This window comes from Archocentrus centrarchus, chromosome 24 (assembly GCF_007364275.1).
Source record: "Archocentrus centrarchus isolate MPI-CPG fArcCen1 chromosome 24, fArcCen1, whole genome shotgun sequence".
Classification (NCBI taxonomy): Eukaryota; Metazoa; Chordata; class Actinopteri; order Cichliformes; family Cichlidae; genus Archocentrus; species Archocentrus centrarchus.
In genome coordinates this window covers 25,935,369-25,953,305 of record NC_044369.1, presented here as the reverse complement: position 1 = coordinate 25,953,305, position 17,937 = coordinate 25,935,369, and the positions used below count along the sequence as shown (strand labels likewise).

The 17,937-nt window shown below is 41.5% G+C and overlaps 1 protein-coding gene across 1 annotated transcript in view; it reads left to right on the top strand.

Moving 5' to 3' along the window:
• The first annotated feature begins 2,225 nt into the window (after positions 1 to 2,225).
• The window catches only part of snap25a (synaptosome associated protein 25a), a 41,678-nt gene continuing 25,966 nt past the window's right edge, over positions 2,226 to 17,937 (top strand). Inside the window, exon 1 of the mRNA XM_030721064.1 lies at positions 2,226 to 2,383. The gene's annotated coding sequence lies outside the window, so the exon portion shown is untranslated. The remainder of the gene's footprint in view (positions 2,384 to 17,937) is intronic.

Below are 17,937 nucleotides of genomic sequence, written 5' to 3'. Positions count from 1 at the left end.
GTAGAGGCAGAGGCTGGGGAGGAGAGAGGGGGGACATTCCCACGCTGCCGAGTCCACAGACGATTCAGTGTGGACGTGCTGAGAAAACATCAATCGCTCTCTTTGTGTATATTTCTCTGTGATTGATCAGAAACCTTTAGTCGTGCGCTTGGCATTCAGTGTGTTTTTTATATGGAATGAGCGAGTAAAAGCTATCTGTCAAAATAAAATGGCCTGTGTGTAAGAATTCTGGACGTTGTGTGTTCATGGATGTTGCTCTCATATGATATGATGTAACACTGGGAGGGGGGACATGTGAACCAGCAGGGGGAAATTTTTTTATTGTTTCCTAGTAAATTTCCATGCACTAATTTGTTTGTTTTCTGCATCAGTTTAGAATAGAAAATGTCAAAAATGACAAAAATCTGCCTCCAGGAGACAGTTGAACAAAACCTGGAATATAGTGGAGGGAGGTTCTCCTGCATTCTGTTTTCAAATTATTCCTGGCAGCTGTTCTCCTTTAATATTATTACTGTTGAGTCCACAAACATACGGAGATGAGCTGATCTTCTCCCCTTTCTTGAATTGGCATATTTCCATATAATATAGTCAGAGTGTATTACAGGGACAGCTGTTTTTATGTCTTTTGTTTGGAGAACTGATCTGCTTAAATTAGCATGTGTCACCTTTTCACATTAATAATAAATTCCTTTATTTTTACTTATAAACTTAAGGACTTTAAATATCACAAACGAATTTAAGCAGGGGTTTTGCTTGTTTTGTTCAAAACTTTTTGCACGTTCAAAACATTTAGATGATTTTTAGGAAACGTATACATTTTATGTTGAATCAAACTAAAAAACAGGATTTTGACCAGAATTTTTTTATTTTAATTTTTTTTTTAGAGTATTTTGACCAAAATAACTCCTCCTTTTTCTTTCTTTGCAATTGTTATGGCACATGGCAGCAGAGGAGAGGTGTGGTGGCTGGGTCGTTGCTGACCGAGGTCCACAGCAAAAAGGAAATACATAACAAGAAAAAAATGTAATAAATATGTTGTCCTGATGTTCAGGAACTGATCTGCAGGACGCGTGTGAGACTGCTATTTATGACACTAAGCAATGTAAATTCTGTTTCTGGCTTTCCTTCTGCATCTATGACCCTATAAAACCCTCTGGTTCTTACTGAAGGAAACAAGTCACAGATATTCAGTAAGCTGATACTCACTAACTCAACATAAACTACATGGCCCATGCAAGGATATATGATTATCAATCTGTTGTGAAGCTGCTGCTTCTGGAAGAATCTGTACTTCACATTAGCCTTTTAAATATGTTTCTTATGTTTTAGAGTTTCTCTGCCTTTTTTTCTGCGATGTTAGCCACAGTGATGATGCAGCAAAGTACTGCACGCAGCTGGTTTCCTGGGAGCTTTTAAAAAATGTCCTCAAGGTCATTAAGATTGGAATACAGTTGCCTCCAGTGTGCATGCTATCTCGTTTTCTGCAAGCAATGTGCTTACTTGACAAAGCAAGAAACCACCAAGTGATTCCATGGTTCCTGCGACCAGAGGCTCATTCTCCAATTAATGAGTTACCAGGCCCCTGATCCTCTCCATCTGTGTTTGTGCCCCCTTTTTTAATGTGGGAACTCTGAAATCTTCCGTTTGTGTTTAGTAATTAGTGTAATATCATGGGGTATTAATCAAACATGTGCACCATGCAGTGCCTCACGATTAGATGAAAAAACTGGGAGCTTTGGCTCTGGCAATGGGCCCCTTTGTCCACATAGTCCAGTTTTGGTTACCACAGACATGATTATTCATACTCAGGAAAACTGTAGAAAAGAAGCCACTCACAGCCTAAAGACACTGGATGACCACTGACAGTGTAATGAACTAACACTTATGAGGCTGCAACAGCTCAAAGGAACAACCTGTTGGGGTGTTAATTGATGATGCAGGATAATCTGATATGAACTGAAAGGCCTGTAGGGATGTATGAACAGCTGATGTGTTGATTCTCTATCTAGCTTCCATGTGGTGGGATATATGAATCATGCAGCAGCAGCATATGAAATCATCTAAACACTCTGTTGTTAAGCTGCTATCCGCGCAGCTGCCCATTATAACAAAGACTTTTTGAAGTCTCTCTCTCTCTCCCCCTCTCTCTCTCCCTCTTGATGACAGTTATCTATTAAAAGCTGCTGCTGACGTCAAAAGTGTCCGCCATCTTTGAGGAGAGCTGCACTGTTTTCCCCCCATTGAAGAAGAAGTGAGGAGGAACCAGCCGACGTGCAGTGCCTTTGCAGCAGTCATATACAGTGAGAGGCTGGTATCGGTTAGCTGTTGATACACGCAGACATTTCCTCCCATACTGACGGCGGGCCACCGAAAACAGGCACAGGTAAGACTGGAGACGTTTTCTACGAGATTTTCTACAATTTCTGCGTTCTTTGAACGGTTGTTTTTAGAGCATATGTTTGGTATTTAGTGAAACCGTGACTCTGGGGTTTCTTTCAGCATAAATGATGGTGGCATAAACATATTGTGTGTGCTATTTGGGATATTTGGGAGTATTGTGGATCATTTGCGGTACTGTTAGGACGAGGAGAGCAAAGGACGAGGAGGGGGAGGCAATGCGTGACCTCCTGGGTGATAAATCTCAAACGCGCAGTGGAAAGCTGAGAGGATGGGATGCGGTGCGCTATAATGCGTATATTCAGTGTGGGCGTTTTCAGAGCTTCAGCACCTCGGACAGCGCCAGAGACGGCACACGCACCGAGTAGGTGAAATCAACGTCTCAGCGGGGTGATTTTGTTGCCCAAGAGCACATTGTAAAAAGGGACTGCGGGGTTATTTTTCAGCCAAGCATTTCTCCCAGCCATTTTAGATGTGGGGGGAGAGGATGTTTTCCTTGCAAATCAGTGTCGTGGTTGACTGAGAGCCTCATCCTCAGCCACCTCGAAGCAGGTATAGACTGATGTCGCAGCAAGATGATGAAGCGTGAATCAATGTGTCGCATTCATGCCACCTAGAAAAGGAGAAACACAGAGAGACAGAGAGCAACCGCGCTGGTTTTTAGACGAGTCGGGGTGATTGGATGTGGTGTGTTTGTGGGGATGTCATGTAATAGTAAACTGCGCCATGGTGAAGTCGGTGGGAGGAGGGTAGCCGATATAAACAGTAGTGCGGGTAGGGAGGGGGGCAGAATCGCGCTCCGTGAATGCGACGCTCCCTTCTTATTTATTTTACGCAGTATCTTTGTATGACGCGCCAAATCCATGCCACGCGTCTACGTGACCGAGGCAGAAAGGGGAAAGGCGGGTGGATAGGTGGATGTGGAGGCGGTCAGGCGAGAGAAAAAAAAGGACAGGGGAGGACCGCGGTGAAACCCGCACTATGACACCCCCCCCCCCCCCCCCCCCCCCCCCCCATCCTTCCCTCGCACCCCCCACCCCCTCTTCTATCCTTCTGTATCCTATCAGTGTCTGTGGCGACGCACAAAACTGTCAGTGATCTTCGCACGCGCTGTCTTGCCAGTCAAGCGAGGCCACACTGACTGCGTGCTAAATCGATACCTGAGCTCTCCAAGGCGTGTACCAGTTTGAAGTGTTTTTGGTGCACGTAGGCTACACACATACCACATATGAATCATATCATAACTTCTAAATCTGATCTTTTTAGTTGCTTTTCCAGCAGGACCATACTGTCTAAGTTGTCTGTCAGGGGCATTGTTTACCAAATTCACAATCTTAATTGAAATAAGTATTGGGAGGAAAGTCTGCATATATGAAAGCTTTGGTAAGAAACAATTGGTGAGCCAGTGTTTCCTTGAGGCTAGTGAGTGCCTGTCAGTCATAACAGCATGCCTGCTCTTAGAGTTACACAGTCCTGCTCATGCAGAGACGTGATTTTTGCTTTGATGATGCGGCAGAGTAGACACTGAAGTGGTGTTGATTTCTGGCGTGCTTAAAATTATATTACATTACCACACGGTGAATAAGTGCCTGGCTGGTGGTCACTGGCACATGGTCAATTGAGCGTCAATTGAATGTTTGGCACATCTACAGCAGGAGTTCTACATTTAGCAAAGGCTGCGGTCAAATCACATTGTTTGAAAAACAAAGTCTGGAGAAAGGAAAAAAGGAGAGCCTGTGAGCTGTGCATTCATGACAGTGTCAAAGTGTGGCCTACAGTACAGCAAAGCCCCTAAGGATACCCTGGTTGCTGCTTTTCCATATCATGTTATGCGGCTTGGACTGCAGAGAGGGAGAGAGGCAGAAATGGGGAGGGGGTGGAAGTGCTGTGTGGTGGGAGGGGATGCCAGGCCTATACTGCACACATTGTGAAGGGGCTGCTGGATAATGGTGACTTGCAACAGCATCACCATACACTGATTGTTTCTTAGAAACACCCTGGCCATTGTTCATTTCACAGGAGCACTTTTACGCCTGCCATCTGTGAAATGAAGCTAAAGCCTCTCTGATTGATGCTGAGCCGGCAGACTGCGCATTGCGTGTTTTGGTGCAGGTGCAGTTCTTATTTGCTTTTTTGTTTCCTCCCCAGTCTTTCCAAGTTAAACTTTCAGCCTGAAACTGCAAGTGACACTCAAATTTAAAAGGTCCTTAATCAGCCTAACCATCCATCTTATGTCTCCCCATGGATTAGTAACTATTATGATCATGCTACAATAACACAAACCCTCTAATATTGGTCTTAAATGAGACTAAACACTCATATTTGATTATCTTAATTAAACCTTCTACAACCAGTCTAAGGCAACATTTGATATTTCTGTATCTGTTGGAATGATTTAATGAAATCTTGAAGACAAAATGATATTTGTAACCCTTAACATGTCTAAGAAACAGGACTTCCCTCACACGGTGGATATTTCATAAGGGGATAAACATGATTGTATATCAAATTTAGCCAGGTGCAGCATCGCAACAGCAGTTGAGCTTCTGAATCCAAACTAGATCTAGAGATTGAGAACGACTGAGGTAGAGAAGTGCTTGCAATTCTGTGCTCAAGAGCTCAAGGCAAATCCCCTTGAGCAAAAAAAGCTAGACCACTGCCTGCTCCATCTTTGGTAAATTCCTCTGTAATGGTTGTGTGGGCTCCTGCAGTTGTTTCTCACTGTCACAGTGCAGTTCAGGTTTTAGCTGCATAACAAACAAAATCATCCTCATTGATTCAGCAGAGCTTGTTCCACAGCAGCTGGTGGTGCTCTGCCTCACTCTGGGGTTAGTCACATTCGCTCTGGGTTCATAGCCCAGAGTAAGAGGAGACATGGCTACTGAGCTGAGATGGTGTTAGCTTCTTGGATGGTTCCATTTAAATGCATGCATTTAAATGGTGCAAACAACTTTAATACTGATAACCAAAACACAGAGATTATTCAGATTATTTAAGTTTACTGACTGAAGAACTACACATTAAACTGTTTTTCTATCTGAAAAAAAAAGAAGAAATTAATGAGTTTCTTTCTTTCTTGTTAAATAGATGACATAAAGTTACATTAGCTGAGTTTAGCAGCTAGCAGCCAGTTTATAGTAACTGACAGCAAAGATTTAGAAGAACAAAGTTGTAAACAGCCAGTAAATCCACTTACTAATTAATGCTTTGTATCCTGTTTATTAAACCTGTACAAAATTCTTCTAAAATGTGACTTTACGGTTTATATAACCAGTAAATTAATGTAATAATGCTCTGTGCCAAGTTTTTATGTGGATTAGACAAATAAGATACTTACTAAATATATCCATCCATCCATTTTCCTCCGCTTATCAAATTCAGGGTTGTGGGATATTAAATATATTAATTAGTGAATTTTGTGGTTTATTTTGCTACATTTGATCAGACCCAGCCTAGCTGCTTACAGTTTAAGCTAAGCTAAATGCACAGGCTGCTGGCAGCAGCTTCATGTTTTGCGTAATGGTACTGCTAATGCTAAGTATCATTTGGTTTGGTGTGAAACTTTCTCAGGTCAGTGTGACCATGTGAATTCCACCCAAAATGTCTCGGCAGTGCACCAGTTGTTTTCCATCAGCTAGCATGCTATCAGGATTAGCCATCTTAAACACAATGAACGTAAATAAATACAAAGTTTCCAGTTGCTGTGGCTTGGTTACAATTCCAAATGCTCTTACTGAGAGTTTGTATTACCAACGATTACAAAGTAGAAATGGATTTTTTTATGATGCATACTTGAATAAATACCCCAGAAGCTTTTTTTTTGGGCGTTTGCAGCATTTAAATGCATTCACTGTGAATTATGGCCGCAAATATTTTCTTTCCTCATTTTTGGGTTTTCTCTGCTGTACTGAAGATTGAATTCTGACCCAGGTGCGAATTTTGCGTGAGCAATGTTCTCATCTAACTATCACCAAAAAAGTAAATAATCTTATATTCCCTAAACTGAGACAGGAAAGAGGAACACCAGTTTTAGGGAAAAATAATTGTGAAAAGTCATTTGAAGAAAAAAAAAGAAATTTCTTGCACATTTGAGCTGCAGGAGTGCAAACATTAAAGCGGCAGCGGCTTTTCTTGTGTCCGGTCAGTCCCCGTGGGACAACCTGTCACTTGCTCAGAGACTCTACATGTAAACAAAAACACAGAAACAAGATGGCCACCCCTCAAGCTTTGAGGCTGCGCTGCTGCGTAAAGCGTGTCATACATGATTTCTGATCATATTTTCTGACTGTGACATAGCAGGCATCTGTTTACTTGAGTGTGGTGTCTATTTTGTACAGTATATTTGTCAAATCACATTATGTTGCATAGTTAAATGGTTATTTATAGACATTGGTTGCACCACACCTGTCAAGTCTCCTTTCAGCACTCATGAAGCATGACTTCTCTAAATTTAGTTTTATTCATCTTACCTCAGTTGTAGCTTCTCACAGCAAATATGACAGCTAGAGAAAGTTAATATTATCTCCCAAGTGATGCTTTTGTTTTTGAAGCTTTTCTGGAACAGAAAGCGATATTCATGAGGCAGTTATCAGTGCGGCAGATCCACTGTGCTGCCATCATTCTGCCATCTGTCCTCTCTCCTGCTCTCACAGGGTTAGGTACCTTTGATTAATGAAAGGAATTTGGAGAGAGAAAATGAAAGTGATGAAAAAGCAAGCGAACGAGGGAAAGGTACAAGATGGAGAGAGAAATTGGCAGGACTGAGAGTGTAAACATAAGCAAGAGAATGCGCCGGCGTGAGTGACTGTCAGGCCGAATCATTTGAAGATAGCATAAATATCTCATATGCAGAAAGATGCTGCCATTAAAATTAATCAGACTATGCATTTTCCAGTTATAGCTGTAAATCAGAACTTCCTGTAACAACATTTACCAAAGAATCATTGTGTCAGATTTCACTATAGCAAGCTGATATTTTGGAGTGGAAACCCTTGTGTGCGTGCATATGCAGGATATGATGCAAATGGCTTTAGTATCACATTGATTTGCAGCCTCAAACATATCATTTTCACCGAGCCATTAGCCGTGCCTTTCAGCGTTATTGTATTGCAAACCGTCCACACACTTCTTAAGCTTTTATTTTTTTAGAAGAATAAAAGCATGTATAGACATCTTATCCCTGCGTCAGTGAAGCATAAAGTCAGCAATTAATCTGCTCGGATCCACATGAATATGCCCCACGTGCTCCACTTCACACAGCATTGTGTGCTCAGGTGCAGGGACAAGTCTGTATCAGTCGTCTGCAAACATGGCCCTGTGTGGAGCGTGGAGACGGTTTTCACAGGAGGATCAGTGGAGTGTTATAGGGTGGGTTTTTTTTTTTTTTTTTTGGCGATGTTGTTGCAGTAGGTCTGCCAGTTAGGGCTGTGTAATATATGATGCTGCAGTGCAGCTGACGAGAGTCGTTGGTGCAGATTAGCTTCTGCGGTGCTTTTACATAAACATTAAACAGCCTGGTATGTATAAGAGCCACAGAGGATGCGTCGTGTGATGTGTGATATTTTAATGTTTTTATACAGTATGCACCCACTGCTGCTGCATTATCATGGCATGCAGTTATTGGGAACAATGCTGTCTTTGCTGGGCTGGGCTGTGTATCATGCATCTGGTCAGACTCTGTAGGCAGTTTGAGTCCAGCTTTTCATTCAGTGCACAGAAGTTCTGTCTTTAATATATATATATATATATATATATATATATATATATATATATATATATATATTGCTGTGAGTGTTGAACCAGGACACAAAAGAGATTTTTACTTTGAAGAGTCTTGCTTCCTGCTATATAAAAATATTTTATGTTTTACAGTAAATTATATTTTTGTTGTGCTAATGAAAATGAACCCATTATATGCTAGCAATAACAGTCATCTGCAGTGCATACAAAGACTCCTAAATGCATTGTGAGCAAACACAGTATCAGTATTATTGATTTTTCTAAGCCTGCCCGCAGATCAGAATTGCACCCTGCAGCTTTTACTACAGGCTTGAAAATATGAGTGTTTTACAGTTTTCTAAGCAAATGCTCCAAACTGATTTCAGCTCGTCAGTGTGAATAAGTTTGTGTATATAATACCTTAAATAGAATATCTAAAGGTTATATATATATATATATATATATTACTGCATAGGTTAATTAGTGATCTCTATGGTATATCATCATGCACTGACTGCACTTATTGATTTTTGATATTGTTTTAAACTATTGAACGTGTCATGTTGGATTATTAAATACAGTGAAGCTCTGAGGACTGTTTCAGGATGAGATTATTTTTCTGTGTCATAAACCACAAACATACCAACAGTCTGTGCGAAATCGCTGTGAGCGTAATGAAAGGCATCCATATGGATTAGGGTGTAACGGTTTGACGGCGTGCTGCAGCATCGCTAAAACATCAGAAATTCTGCCTTCGCTCTCTGCTGCTGGCTTGAATGCTTCATGTCTGGGATTCCATCAAACATGCTGATATAAAAAGGGACATCTGCTGCCTTTTTTCACCCAGAGAGCCTTCACATCTCACTGCCCTGACATTTATTGCGTCGTAAAACAAGAGAGGTTGTGCTTCTAATTCAAAACAGGGCTGTACAGATATTGCTGTGGTTGATTGTTGGTCATATGTTCCTCTGCAACCACCGAATCCCCCTCATCCCATCTGAGTGCTTCACTTCTTTTTCTCCTTTCAGCTTTACTGCCAACATAACCCCGTGAGCACCCCTCCCTGTCGTGTTTGTGCTTGTGAGATGTCAAATGTCAGCCCTCCAGAAGCCAAAACTTCATCTAGACTAACCACGTGGCGGTGGCTGTGGGTGCCCTGTGAGTCAGCGAACAATGATCCCCAAAACCCCTTTCACCCTGAAAGGCTCGCCTTTGAGCACGGTTCTGAAGGGATTTGGTGGTTCCTATACATCTTCAGCCACCCCTCATATTCTTGTGTTTTGCTTCCAAGGAGCCAGACCTTCTTGTCATTTTTAAAGCAACAGTTCTCCAGGCTTTCTGAAGGTCTTTTCAGTCAATTTCAGTCCAGTCCTTGTACCTGATTTTATTTTGTTGTTGGTCAAAGCACTTAACACTGATCTATCAATCATCCATGCATTAAAAAAAGGCACCTAACTAAGGGGGTGAACCAGTGCTGTGTCCACACATACAGTAAGAGACAAATTAAAGAACCAGTCTGAACTTTGTCTTTAGGCACCTACAGCCTGTCACAAAAACACATAATTTGTTAACTGAATTTATAAAAAATGGCAACGAGAACACAATAAGTTTGACAGGCAGAAAATAGTATTTTTGCACCAACAAGATGATTCCTAAAGTGTCAAGTGTCAAAGCACAATGTCCAGTGACAGGCCTCAAAAACTATTTACGGCAGACGAACAATATCTTAAAATCATGTCCTTAAAAAAAAAAAAAAAAAAAAACAGGATAAAATCCAGCAAAGGCAATAGGTCTTAAAGAGTGACGAATGAACATCAGAAAGTTCTGGATGAAATCATCTACAAGGAGGTCAGGAGATGCATGGGCAGCCAGAAAAGTACCAGATTTTCATCGACCATCCAGAAAGCATCTGATTGGCAACAGCTTCATTTTTCAGCACAACAATGATCCCAAACACACTGCCAATGCAGTAAAAGCATGTCTGGATAAAAAAAATGTTAAAAAAGCACACAGTGCAACACTATCAGTCATGGATTGGCCTCCCCAGAGCCCGGCCCTCAACATTATTGAAGCAGTGTGGGATCATCCTGACAGAGAAGAGAACAAAAGGCAGAAACATCCAAAGAAGAGCTTTGAATGTCCTTCAGGAAGCCTGGAGAACTCTTCCTGAGACTACTTAAAGAAATGAGAAGAAAGCTGCCTCAGAGTTCAGGCTGTGTAAAAATAAAAAAAAATAAAGGTGGTCACCAAATATTGACTTTCAAGCTCGTTAGAACTGAATAAATTCTGCTTTTTTTTTAATATACTGTATCTACATTTAGGTTGCCAAATGCTTCAATAAATTGCTACACCTATTTCACATTTTCATAACAAAATATAAAGAAATGAGGGGTGGCCAAAGACTTTTTTTTACAGTACTGTATATGTGCGGTATACTGTTCATACAGGCTTTATTTTAGTCTGCTCTTCATTCATATCTTCTTTCTCTGCGCTGTGTCCACTCACCGTCCCACAGTAGCTTAGAGTAAACACCTCAGTCTGCACCACTGATTTTCTATTGTTTCTGCCGCTCTGTCCGCCATTTGTTTCCATGAGCAAGTTGCTGGCTGATAAGGAGCCGTGCAGCTCAGCACCAATGAGGAGAGAGCTCAGGGGCGGTCAGCTTTAATCACTCGGTGCCCTTGTCTTTACCTTCAGTCTGTCTGATCTCTGATAGAAAGTGAAGCTGCAGCATCACCTTCAAGACATAATAAATTGGATGACGACATTTTTACTTCAGTGTTTGCTGATAATGGTGCGCCCCACCCCCCCCCCCCCCCCCACCCCCCCAAGCTGTTCAGACATAGTGATCACTGAAAGAGATTTTAAGAGTAGGAGTGTGACTGGAGTAGAAAGTGCCTAACCTTCCATCAACATGGCTGCTGACATTTCCAGAAAGCCACTTAGGAATCCTGGAAGTGCACTCAACGCTAATGAAGAGAAGCGACTGAAACCATGACCTGTAACAGTTCCTAAATCAGACTCTTTTACCGTAACCCTCTACTGTACATTGCTTCATAAACCACCTTGGGCAAGAACACAGTATGTCCTGTGCAGTTTACTTACATGTTATATAATATGCCCTGTAGAATATTATGACACAGATTATGTTTGAATGTTTGTATTTCTACATGTAGAGAACACAGTATTCAGTGGTTAAAGCTTTTATAGTGACCACAGAAAGCCATACTGTACGAGTCCCTGTCCTGTATTCTAAAGCTGCGTCGCAGTGTTAATCCCTCCTTGAATAACTGCTTTGGTCTCTTTCCCCTTTAAAATATCTCTAACAGAAGAATAAAGGCAAAAATTCCTCATGTGTATGAGGAGTGTCCTGGCAGTGTATCTAATATGTTGTTGTCAGGGTTTCACCAACTGTGAAATTCTGAGCTGACACCAATACCAGTGTTTGAAGCCACAGTTTGGCTGATAGCTGATACCAATTCTTTCTTCCGCTTATTTTAGAACTGTTGCTATCTATCCCCAGATAATTCTTGATTATGCAAAACTAATTTTGCATATTGCATATAGACCAAAACAAGGTTAATTTTGCATATGTGCTAAAAATTGCACACTTGACTAAGTTGAGGTTTGGATGCAAATTTGTTTTATATGGCTGCAAATTATAAAATATTGGTATTGGCATTTTGTAGCAGCCGATAAATGATAATTAAAAATGTAAAGAAGAGACAGCAGATACAACCATCAACCATGTTATGGGTGATGTTTCTAAAAACATTTCCCTAATGTACAGCTGTTATGAGGAGGGAAACACAAAGAGGCCATGACTTTTTGTTTTGTGGTGTTTTTCTTGTAACAGGCTGTCAGCATCCTGTGAAGTCGGGCATTTTAAGATTGGAGTCTGTGTTTGGCTTGTTTTTGGAGTCAGCCTCAAGTAGTCATTAGAGGAACTGCACTTTAGCGTTGGCTTTATTTTTCAGCCCTGGAAGTTGTGCCTCTGTAAAAACTGCCTAAAGAATCATTAAAATACTACAAAACAAATATTTTCATTTCAGCTGGTGCGCCCTTTCCTTCCTTAAATCTCACTTTGTCGCTTAGTCGCTCCTGTAGCTCACTTTTACAGGAGAGCAGTCAGGAGCTCCTCTTTCTGAGACAGGTAGTCTGCACTGTTAAAATCTTCCACCTTTTACTCTATAGTCATGTGTTGGTGAGATGTGGATGGTTACAGTGGGAGGGGATGAATAAGTGATCGGGTCTTGGACCTCTCAGGTCAATAATTCATAGCATTATCTTTAGAGTGGGCCGCTGGGATGTTGGTTCAGCACTTAATGCTAGCTCCTATGTGGAGCTCTACTGATGCTTGGTCTTTTTAACCTTACATTAGTTATTATCCAGCCTTTCTCTTATTTCTGGAAGGGAGGTGTCATTATATTGCCAGGATGTTAATGTGGAAACTCCAGACAAAAACGGCTTTGACCGGAGATCGGACAGGAAAACTATTTGAATTGTTGTTCTTTTGAGCCCCAAAATGGCTCCTGAAATATTTAGATATCATTTTACACGCAGCATTTCATCTGTAGCCAACTGCAAATACGCCGTGTTTTCAAAAGAACCACCCACTTGATCTGTTTTGCTTTCGTGCTGCAATCAGTTCAACCTTTTCAAAGGAGTGAAACATATGTCCCAAGTGAAGCGCTGCTTTAACCTTCACAGTTAACATGTTTTACATAACACGATTTATTTTTACAAGGCCAGTTCACATGAAGCTCTGAGCTGTTACTCTGCTAACAGTTTCAAACTACCACAGATGACATGTGAATCCACTAAGTGAAGCATAAACACGGCATTAATCTGCTCCTGAATCTGAGCACATCGGCTTGTCTTGAGTTAAATGTTTGTAATATTGTTGGATTGTCGCCCTGAGGCAACTGTTGTTGTGATTTGGTGCTATATAAATAAAAAATGAATTGAATTAATGTTTAATGGAGAGACAGATTTGGCACATATGAAACTGGTACTGGAAAGCAAACAAAATGGCAGCCACACACACACATTCACACACTTGAAAGGAGAGCAGGAGGTACAAACACATCTACAAACAAAGATCTGTTGTCTTCCTTGTCCCGAGAACAAGGGCGCACTGTCCCGTCTCCTTAGTCAGACAACGGAGGCAAAACTAGGCCACGAGCGGGTCTGTTTCGGCGTGACAAGAACACAAAAAGCATTATGTCATACAACTACTGATTTGGTCCATGATTTGCCGTCTTTTTATAAAACATTTGATGGGTTGGCTCATATGTTTTAGTCTTTCTCTTTTTAGTGCCAAGTACAGAAAAACAGAAGGCGAGCGATGCGAAACAAGAGGAGGAACGATTAACATGTGGAGGCACAGGCAGTGGTTGGGGGCTGGTAATCATCTCCAGGTAGAATGTGATTGGACGGGCGATGAAACATGCCGTTCAATGGGGGGAATGGAAATAAGGGCGTCTTCGTACCTTTCTCTGTTGTTCCCCTGGTGATTGCATTCTAGTGTCGCTCCAGAGGTAGTAAACGTGGTGATGGATGTGTGGACACAGAGCTGGAAATATGGATGTTCCATTAGACATTCATGGAAGTTGTTTTGTGTGGCAGAAAGTGTAGCACAGGGCATAAATTCAGGTATTAGCCATCTTTTATTGCTCAAACTGCTATTCTAAACACCGCTGATGTGTGTGTGGAGCGCTCGGCCTTACTCCAGCAACTGCCCTGAAACCTGTAATGACTGCCACACATAACTCATATATCATGTTATTACAGCACTTTTTCTAGTGCCATAAATCAAATCGTCCTGCTAATCAGCAAACCTCACTCTGCCACAGTCCTTGGGGCAACATGGATGTAATAAAGTGTGCGTGCGTGTGTACCAGAACAGCACGTAGTTGGGTTTGTGTGTGTTTAATACGCTGTGCTACCGCCTGCTTGTATGAGTTTAATAACTGAAAACACGCTTCTTCCCCTTGTGGTCTCCATTTCCTGTACCTTATCACCTTCACTTTGACTTCCGGTCAAAGGTCATGCTGCTTACCATTTCCTGCCATAAATGTCAGCATCCGTGTAACACGTGATGACAGGGTGACAGAAACTCCTGGGCAAAGGGCGTGTGGGTGTATTTAGGGACACAGAGGTGGATTTGTTCGTTTGTAGATTAATGAAAGGAGACAGATGTGGTCGTGTAAAAGATCATGTGTATCCTGTAATATACTGTAGCAGGAATACTGTAGTGTCTAAAAACAGTCAAATGTTTCAGTGGGCAGGGTTGTAATTCTCTATTACTGCTGGTTTGTAGCACGCTGCCTGTTATTTCATGAGTACACTAATTGTGGTCCATGAACACTAGAAGACCTGCTTTAGCCTCCTCAGACCCAGGACAAGACTGCCCGCAACCACCAAACAGGTCTGATTACATCCAACAGAAAATAGGAAACCATTGGGGACATAAGACTGTGACCTCTGTCAAGCACCATTCACGCAGTCTTAAATTATGAGTCCTACTGTACCATCAAGGGGACATCCTGGGCTTTGTATTGATGCCATGGTTGTGGGGGTGGGGGGCTAACAGAGCACATGGCCTCTCTTTTTCAAATGAATTGCAGCTTCCACATTTTATGACCACAAGGAAGGTTAAGGGATAGAGTTTGTGCAGATATTATGATTCTATTCCTAATACTCAGTTTGTTTATTTAATTTGAGAGTCTTAACTTTAATTTAGTAGGATTTCAGAAATGTTCCATAATTTTAACCCCTTCAAAGCTTTTATTTAGTGTTCTTTGTAATGGACAGCAGGACTTACCTCAGTATACTTCAGGAAGCAGAGATCAGAGTGAGGCAGAAATGATTTTACTCAAAACTGTGGAAGGGGAGTCGGTCGTACTGCTGTCAGGGGATGAAGGAGGAAGGCCAGACATTAGAGCAGCAAGGTGAAAACTCAGAGGAAGACATATCAGCTTTTGAGGAGGCTGAGCAGGGACAGTGGCACCTACTGTCCTTAATAAGAAGTACTGTTTAATGAAGGGCTCTGAAGTTTACAGGCATCACCATATTTAGAAGGAGAAATAAGGACCTTTTTAGTTGAATTCACACACACACACACACACACACACACACACACACACACACACACACACACACACACACACACACACACACACACTCCAGCTAAGAATTGGATTTCTTCCTTTAACCTGTTAATTTATCCATCAAAGTAACATCTGATCCTGATGAAGGGAGAATGAATAAAGCCCAGTGGACAGTGGGAAGTCTCTTGAACAGAAGGCTGCCATGGAAAGATGATTCCCTTCACAGGCTGGTGCCCAGTTGAGAAACCAGATCCCACAACTTTAGAGCCCTTGGGTGTCATCATTTTGCTCTTTCTCAGATTCCTCAAAATCTGGTATGTCCTCCTCTGAGCTCTCACCCTCTAATGTCTGGCTCTCCTCCACCTCATCTCCTGATGGCACTAAGTCTGACTCCACAGTTCTGAGTGTAATCCTGTCTGCTTCACTCAGCCCTCTGACATACCATCCATGATCATTAGGCCCATCGGTGACATGACCTAACAACCCAAGTTTGGGTGAGTATCAGGTGTGCAGAATAGAGTTTCATAAAACAAAAAAGCTAGACTATAAGAGGTTAAAATAATGTTTTAGTAATCACGTTTCTGTCATCTGTGTTAATATTCGTGGAATAAAAGCACATTTTTATCAGAAATCCAGACAAAAATGGAAAAAATACCAATACATCACATCTTTCTGCAATCAAACAAGACCTAATGTCCACCACAAGGGTACAGAAGATAAACAGTAAATAAATAACAAGTCTGAAAAAAAAAAATGATGCAAAATGTCTCTTTGAACCACAAATTTAAATTATCTAAAAAAAAATTTTTTAAAATCTATATATCAAAACATTTATTTCTTCTGGGTCTCAGGAGGATTCACACGTTCCTGATTTATCTGGTCAGAAATTTTCTGCCCTCACCAAACTGCTGACAGGCTGTGTGTGAGTAATTAAACATTAAGTATCTCTCAGACGGGCTGGCCAACATTTAATCAGATGGGAATCTCCAGACAAATGTGAGCCCTCTGAGAGGAAACATTTCACGGATGACAGGGCAGGCTTCTCACAGGTCATCAGTTTATGGTCTAAAGCCATTCACCTCTCTCAGATTGGCTCTGTGTGATCAGTAAGCATGCATAGTGGCTAAATACATAAAGTCTGACATTATAGCACCACATCGGTTAATCTAGATGGGGCTGCATACAGTAGATCCACCTGGCAAATGTGATCTCAGGTCAAGTGCAGGTGAGGAGGCGAGGTCTCGCAGAAAGAAATCCTTTATGGTCACCCGTGTCGGTATCCACCAGTCGCTCAAAGCAGCCACGCCTTTAATAATGAGTAAGTTGTGTGAAATTTGCCACCCATTCAGTTGTTGTGAAAACTGCTTTCCTCACCAGGCTGTAATTTGGATTATAAGCTGGCGTCTGACGTGGCACTTTTATTTTTCAGCCCTGGCTGTCCACCCTTTTTCTGGGCAGTTAGACACATTTACTGCAAAAGAGCAAAAGTTTCATTGTCAGAACATCAAAATCATGCTCAAAAACATTAAACCAAACATTAAAGCTGTATAACTGACTGCAGATGCAAATTAGCTTTAAGCTAACTCTGGTAGAATGCAGCAAATGGTAACATTTATGTTAATATTGTACATGGTCCCTTTTTAAATAAATTAAAGTAAAGTAAATGTATAAAAATGTGTTCCTACATTAGCTCATCAGAGCATCTGTCTCATGCCTGTGTAACTGGATGTTAAAACATGCCCACTGAATAATTGATTTAATATAAATAAATGTTAATGCATAATGCCAGCTCTTTTCATCCATCCTTGAGAAGACCTGATGATAGAGTTGGTCCACTGCTAAAGCAGACAGTGCTGATAGCAGTGAAGATGCAAAATGTGAAGCTTGTAATTGAAACGTAAAATAAAAGGTCAGCGTGACCTGTTAAAACTTAATTGCCTGACTTTGGTTATGTAACCAGACAGGCAGGCGATGATGCCCTTTCTTCCTTCGACAAGTGTTTTTGAATCTGACTCGATTCAGACATTAAACACTGACCCAACATGGCTGCCTCTGACATGCAGGAGAGCAAGAGGAAAGACAGCGTATTGAATAAGTGCGCTGGGATGGCCTCTGAATACATGCTATGGTAAAAAGGAATCAATCATTCTGATTATGACACATACACGACTGAATCCATCTGCACAGATGCTTGTAGATGGATCTGTATCCCCCACCCAGGGAGGCTTTAATGATTCAGACTGCGACATGCTGTGTGATATTGTCCTGGCTGTGAGAAAAAAAAAAAGTGTCTTCATATCTTGCGTATGTGCTGCGAATGTATGACTAGCAGATGTTGTTGTGAACATCTCTGGACACTCAAGCGAGGGAGGCAAATGAAGAGGGTACAGCGAGACCTCCGAGGCAGAATATCAAGCAGATTGTTCGCTCAGTCACCAGAATGAGGTGCGTCCAGGTGGGCGGACACATCTTGTCCAAGACCATACACAGACTTTCACTTCTTTACCTGAAAGCTTCGGTGTTTGGCTTTGTTTCCCAGTAGAGTTGTGAATATTTTACGAGTTAGATTTCATCCTATAATGACGCTTCATTACTTTGCATTAGGTAGATTTCTTCTAACATGTATGCTGTCATTTATGTTGCTGTCTGGTGCTTATTCTCAATGGGACTGGCCCTTCTGTCATGCTTTCTCTACACACACATGGTCTTT